The sequence below is a fragment of the Symphalangus syndactylus genome, chromosome 10 (genome assembly GCF_028878055.3).
Source record: "Symphalangus syndactylus isolate Jambi chromosome 10, NHGRI_mSymSyn1-v2.1_pri, whole genome shotgun sequence".
Classification (NCBI taxonomy): Eukaryota; Metazoa; Chordata; class Mammalia; order Primates; family Hylobatidae; genus Symphalangus; species Symphalangus syndactylus.
The window spans coordinates 76,476,004-76,483,190 of NC_072432.2; the positions used below are offsets into that span (position 1 = coordinate 76,476,004).

General features: G+C 37.2%; 1 pseudogene; it reads right to left on the bottom strand.

Annotated features, from left to right (window-relative positions):
• Positions 1–4,026: 4,026 nt before the first annotated feature.
• On the bottom strand, positions 4,027–6,507 carry LOC129491746 (exocyst complex component 5-like; annotated as a pseudogene).
• Positions 6,508–7,187: the final 680 nt, after the last annotated feature.

Consider the following 7,187-nt stretch of genomic DNA (forward strand, 5'->3'; position numbering starts at 1 on the left):
GGCAAGGACTTCATGTCTAAAACACCAAAAGCAATGGCAACAAAAGCCAAAATCGACAAATGGGATCTCATTAAACTAAAGAGCTTCTGCACAGCAAAAGAAACTATCATCAGAGTGAACAGGCAGCCTACAGAATGGGAAAAAATTTTTGCAACCTACTCATCTGACAAAGGGCTAATATCCAGAATCTACAATGAACTCAAACAAATTTACAAGAAAAAAACAAACAACCCCATCAAAAAGTGGGCAGAGGACATGAACAGACACTTCTCAAAAGAAGACATTTATGCAGCCAAAAAACACATGAAGAAATGCTCCTCATCACTGGCCATCAGAGAAATGCAAATCAAAACCACAGTGAGATACCATCTCACACCAGTTAGAATGGCCATCATTAAAAAATCAGGAAACAACAGGTGCTGGAGAGGATGTGGAGAAATAGAAACACTTTTACACTGTTGGTGGGACTGTAAACTAGTTCAACCACTGTGGAAGTCAGTGTGGCGATTCCTCAGCGATCTCGAACTAGAAATACCATTTGACCCAGCCATCCCATTACTGGGTATATACCCAAAGGACTATAAATCATGCTGCTATAAAGACACATGCACACGTATGTTTATTGCGGCACTATTCACAATAGCAAAGAGTTGGAACCAACCCAAATGTCCAACAACGATAGACTGGATTAAGAAAATGTGGCACATATACACCATGGAATACTATTCAGCCATAAAAAATGATGAGTTCGTGTCCTTTGTAGGGACATGGATGAAACTGGAAAACATCATTCTCAGTAAACTATCGCAAGGACAAGAAACCAAACACCGCATGTTCTCACTTATAGGTGGGAATTGAACAATGAGAACTCATGGACACAGGAAGGGGAACATCACACTCCGGGGACTGTTGTGGGGTGGGGGGAGGGGGGAGGGACAGCATTAGGAGATACACCTAATGCTAAATGACGAGTTAATGGGTGCAGGAAATCAACATGGCACATGGATACATATGTAACAAACCTGCACATTGTGCACATGTACCCTAAAACCCTAAAGTATAATAAAAAATAAAAAAATAAATAAATAAATAAAAATCACTGAAGTGTTTGCTTTCAAGGAATTAGTTTTAAGTAGGTGAATTATATTTCAATAAAAATAATTTTTAAAAGAATAAAGGAGAGGACTAAAGCTGCTGTCATGAATAATGATGCCAAGAGGGATAAATCAGCTGAAAACATTTTTTTCAAAGGAAAGAATTCCATCCAAAACCTGAAGAAGAGAGTTTGCAGGAGAAAGATTTGCAGGAGAGATTCTTCACTCTCTCTGTGGTGTTGGCTCAGCTGGCTGATAGGGAAACTCTGAACACTGACAGGCATATTACCATGGGGCACAAAATAAAAAATTCTGAAGGAGGTCAGAAGAAATAAGGAATCAGATGCACACAAATGACGTAACAAAAAAGAACGTGGATGTTTCTAGGAGCTTTATTCACAATTGTGAGAACTTCGAAGCAACCGAGACATCCTTCAGTAGGTAAATGCATAAATAAACTGTGGCACATCCAGACAATGGAATATTCTTCAGGGCTAACGAGAAATGTGCTGTCAAACCAGAAAAGACAGAGGAAAAATAAATGTGTATTATTAAGTGAAAGAAGTGAATCTGAAAATGTTGTGTACTGTTTGGCTCCAATTACGTAACATTCTGGAAAAAGTAAAAATATAGAGATATTACAAAGTAAGTGGTGGCCAGAGGTTGGGGAGTGGGTGTGGGGAAGGATAAATGGAAAAATTACAGAGGATTTTTAGGGTAGTGAAAACACTCTAAATGATACTATAATAATGGGAACACGACTTAGTAACATTCGTCTAAAACCCATAGACTCTACAACATCAAGAGTGAATAATGTAACTATGGACATTGAGTGATGATGTGTCAAATGAGGTTCATCAATTGTAGCAAATGCAATACTTTGATGGAGGATGCTGATAATAGGGAAGGCTATGCATGTGTGAGGCCAAGAGATATGGGATATGTCTCTACTTTTCTCTTAATTCTGCTGTGAAACAAAAACTGCTCTAAAAAATAAAGTCTTAAAAAATGTATTCATATAGCATCATTAACTCCTATTGGGTAAGTAAGTACACTCTTGCTCTGCAAAAACAAAGAAGCAGATATTGTACATCATATGAAATGCATAAGCCCCTAACATTTTTTCTTTTGTGTCTGTCATAAATTTGTACTGTCCCACTGGAATTCATTCTCTATAGATGGGATTCAAATCAGAAAAAAATAACAATATAGAAATATAAAAGAACAGGGATTGCAATGTACTTTTGTATATATCACCTATTATCAGCAAAAGAAAATACCTATTCTGTTCTAAGTTTAGGGTTGAATTTTGAATAGTGGAGAAAGACAGAAAATGAAGGCAGCCCTTACTGACAAATATTCCACAGAAATAAATCTGAGATGCTGCAATATGGCAATTACATTGATATAATAGACAAGAAAGCCACTGTAACAAATCCCAGGAGTTTCAAGAGAAGGGAGGAACATCCTGTTATCATGGAAGGATTCACTTCACGTGGAATTCATTGAGTCTTATGGGCTGTGTGTTGAGATTTTGTTATTTTAATATAGCTAGGTTCTCTCTTTTTTTTTTTTTTTTTGGAAGTCTTAAAATGTTATCTCATGTTTTATTTGAGATTTTTTTTTGTTTTTTCTTTTTTACAAATTGACACTGTACAAAGAGCTTAAATGGCCAGTAAAACTACTGCCTTAAAATTGTTGGCTTTAAGTAACAGAGGTAAAATTTGAATTCACATCAGAGCTTTCTAAAATGGCAATAGTACAAGCATATGACTTTCTCTAGTATCCAAAACCTGTTCTGACTCTCCCTTGGCTAGAAAACAAGACAGCTTTCTGAAGCTGCCATAATGTCCTAAAATGTTTTGAAAGAAGTTGGTATACTTCATTCCCTTGCTTACCTTGGTAACACTGGACTAAACAGAAAATGAAGCAAATTCAGTCAATAGTAACTTAAACATTACTAAGTTAGCTCTGGACTTAGAAGGTTTGGTAAAGTTGATGACATTCAGAATAAGGTTCTCAGAAGAAAAGCAGTTTCCAAAAATAGGCTAAAAAGCCTATATTAAAGAAAAAATGCCAAGAGTGAATTGAATACTTAAGTTTATCTTTTCCTAGAAGACTATGAACCACACAGTGGGAGCTGAAACACTACATATAATTTAGAATGCATTCTCCCAGAGCAAGTTTATAAGGTTTATAGAATAGCAATGGCCTTTCTAAATTTTCACTTGATGTTTAAAATTTTATGTTATTTATTATGTCATCAAATTAAGCCAATTCCGTTAACTATGTACAAGTAGGAATAACTTCAGAAATGCTTTAAAAAGGACAACGACAGACCTATAGACATGAAAAGTCTTTGCAAAGCTCATTTCCAAATCTATCAAATCTCAATTCCTCTTAAAATAAAAGACTAACCACATGTTCAGCCATTCTGTTTTACTCAAGTTCAGCATTACGACAGAAATCTTAAAGGGCTGCATTGTTGCTAAACACTGTCAATATTTCTTATACGCACCATTTAGACTATACCTCACTTTTTTTTACTTCCCTTATAATATTAAAATAATGAATAAATATGGTCCTTTAGTTAAGGTCCTCTACCTTATCTTAAGTGAAATATAAAATAAGGTAGTTTTATTAATTTCTTACTAGAATTGGCTTAAAACCTATTTACCAAATACAAAATAGTAAACTTTTAAATTTTACCCAGAAAGCAGAAGTATTCTGATCCACTCCTAATGTCTACATAAAATATTTCATTATTTTAGTTCAGTTTATGACATTTTTTGGACTAGTATTAATGTTGTACCTCAGAAAAAAATCCAATCAACCAACTACAGAAAGTATGCTTAATTGTTAACCTTTTGAAAGAGGCAAAAATTTATTTACGAAAACCTAAAATAATCTGATTAACAATTGATCCTGAAAAGGTCATTAAAAACTGAGGAATAATAAATGTAGTTTTCCTGTATTTCACCTATTATTAATGGAAAACAAAATGGCAAAATTTCTAAATGGAATATGTTAAAAGTACAAGAACCGAAAACACTGGTAACATTTCCTTTGCTTTATGACAGAAACATTTTCTAGGATGAAAACAGTGACATGTAGTTTTAGAGAATCTGAAATTTCTACATTCAAGAATGGAATTAAAATTCAACGTAAGGGGAAAAAAGCAAAATATAGCTAGTGGTATCCAAACTTTAAATAAAACCTCAAAGGTAAATATGGCTGCTGCTTTGTTCCAGTCATTGTTTCACAAAATGTTGGCTGTGTCATAAGTTATCTCCTGTGCTTTCTGTCAACCAAGGCCTGCTGAAGTACAAGACATTTCTCTGTAAAGGAATTGACATTGAATTCCTTTGTAAATTCAATCTCAGCTGAAGTGTCAGTGTCCAGCAAGGCCGGCAGATCTATAATCAGCACGAAGTTGTATGAAGGAGTGAAGTATATTCTTGTCCAAATTAGCAAGTTGTTCTCCTGAGCAGACTTGCTTTAAATTATCTGGGGCAACTGCCAGAAGATTGCAAAGAGCATGCAGACTATCAAAAAGATGTAATACCATTGGAATCTTGAAGTCTTTGGCACACTTCCTATATTCAACTACATCACAAATTGCCAACATGCCACCCATACAACTGTAGGAATATTGTTGAAGATGCTCATAGATAAGTCGATGAAAACGTACTCCAAGTTCCATCAAAACTGTATCCACATTCTTTCCATCCATGGAATTTTTAATCTTCTCCACTTGTTTCCTTACATAAGCACAGATTTTTACACAGGCATTAGTATATTGAATCAAAACATTGTTTTCATCTTCTGGCTTAAAATCTGTTTTCTTTTATTCTGCAGCCAAATTACGCTTCATCTGTCCAATCATACAATTTAATGTCCTATCAATGCCAGTATCCAATTTCATCTCCATTTGTTCAATTATTTCTTTTTTCTTCTGAAGGCGTTCAGATAACTTAGGAGAAGAGCTTATTAGTGGCATAAGGTGATCATTAAACTGTTTGTCAAAAAGATGAAAAATAGTATTGACCTGTTGCACAACATCCAGAAAATAAAGATTTGCATTCCTAGAATCTGAAGAGGGAATTCCAGCAAGTCCTGTTTCCAAAGCATCATCAATATGCTTAATACATACAAATTCCACAAGAATGGTAAAAATTCTGAAGGCATTCCTTGGTAAGTCAAAAGGATCAGAAAGCCTGTGACATCTTTCAAAGGCTTATTTGGTTTCTTGTAAAAGATTAACCGCCACTTCTTGGGATAGAAAAGTTTCCCCATGAGTATCGATACTTGGCCCAAGTGGTAAGTTGGTACGTTGTCTAATTCTCTCCTTCAAATCTTGAGTACCTCCTGTGCCAATGGATCTCTTTTGATGGTTTTTCGAATCATAATAGCGCTGTAGGATCGTAGCACTTGTGCTTTTCAAATATCTAGTCTCCACCTCAATATAGTTCTCCAAATAGGAAATGAATATGGATTTGATAAGCTTAGACAAGAAAGTCTGATACATTTTGAATAAGTTTAGCCAGTACTGTTTCTGGATTACTGAAGATATCTCCAACTTGTTTGTTCACTTGTTGACAGTATTGCAGCATCTTCAAATATATCATTTCTCAACTAAGCACCCTCCTGGCACTGCTTTGTATAAACATCAACACAACGGGAATAATCCTTAAAATGAAGTAAAACTGCTGCTACTCCTCTCATTCTGGAGATTTCACCTCTTCTTTGAGCATTGGTAAATTCCTGAATCAGCTGGCATTCTAAATCATGGTATTTACTTGCAATTTTGGACTTAACTTCTGAAAATCTATCAAAAGGTAACTCTTGGGCAATTAGGTGCAACTTGTGAATGATGTCTGCTGCTTCCTTTTTCAGAATTTGTAAAAACATCAGATTTCAATTCTCCATCTAGAAACTCATTAAAGTAGTTCATCAATTTCTGAGCCTGCACTGCCCGTTGTCTGGGTGTGTTTACCCCCTCTAACTGGTCTCCAAGGTGACAGACTTTAGTTGCTACATAGCTAATGTGCTCATCTAGTTCTTGGAAATGTTAGACGGCAACCTGATTGCTTTTCTGCAGCTCTTGTACCTTCTTGGCAAATTCCTTGGCTTCTTTCTGACGTTGTTGCTCTAGTGTCTCTCCTTTGAATCCTTTCATCCATTATCTTGAGTTCCTGAATATGATTTACAAATTCTTCTAATAATCTTTTAGGATCAAAAGCTTCAGGTCCACCTCTAGAGCCTCCTCCTGGGGTTCTCCATACAAGACGTTCAATATATTCATCTGCCACAAAAGCCTCCTCGAAGAGCTCGGCTGTGGCAGCCATCCCGGCCGGCTGAGAGGCTCACCCCGCCCTGGATGCCGTCGCCGCGTCACACGCTGCGCCTCAGAGGCGCGGCGCACAAGTGCCCCAGGCGGAAGAGTCGCCATGAAGCGAAGCGGTAAACGCCTGTCAGCTGCCTCCCGGTGCCCCCCGCGCTGCTCCTAGGTTCTTTTTTTTATTTTTTATTTTTTTTTGGAGACGGAGTCTCGCTCTGTCACCCAGGCTGGAGTGCAGTGGCGCGATCTCGGCTCACTGCAAGCTCCGCCTCCCGGGTTCACGCCATTCTCCTGCCTCAGCCTCCAGAGTAGCTGGGACCACAGGCACCTGCCACCACGCCCGGCTAATTTTTTCTATTTTTTTAGTAGAGACGGGGTTTCACTGTGTTAGCCAGGATGGTCTCGATCTCCTGACTTTGTGATCCGCCCGCCTCAGCCTCCCAAAGTGCTGGGATTACAGGCTTGAGCCACCGCGCCCAGCCTCCTAGGTTCTTTTTAAGAGGTGTTTTAAAGGTGTTTCACTTTATACTAGAATAACACAAAGAAAATATTAAGAAGATTTAACAAGAATAAAATCATAATTACAGGCATATCAGGGTCTGAGAAGATGTGTAGAAAACTGATTTGAGCAGGAACAGTCTGTATTACAGTTTCCTGATATGATTTTCTCGGTAACTGGGAGAACTAGACAGAAGATAAAGGTAATAGGGTTTAAGAGTAGAAAGAAAAAAGTATATATATTTACTGGAGAG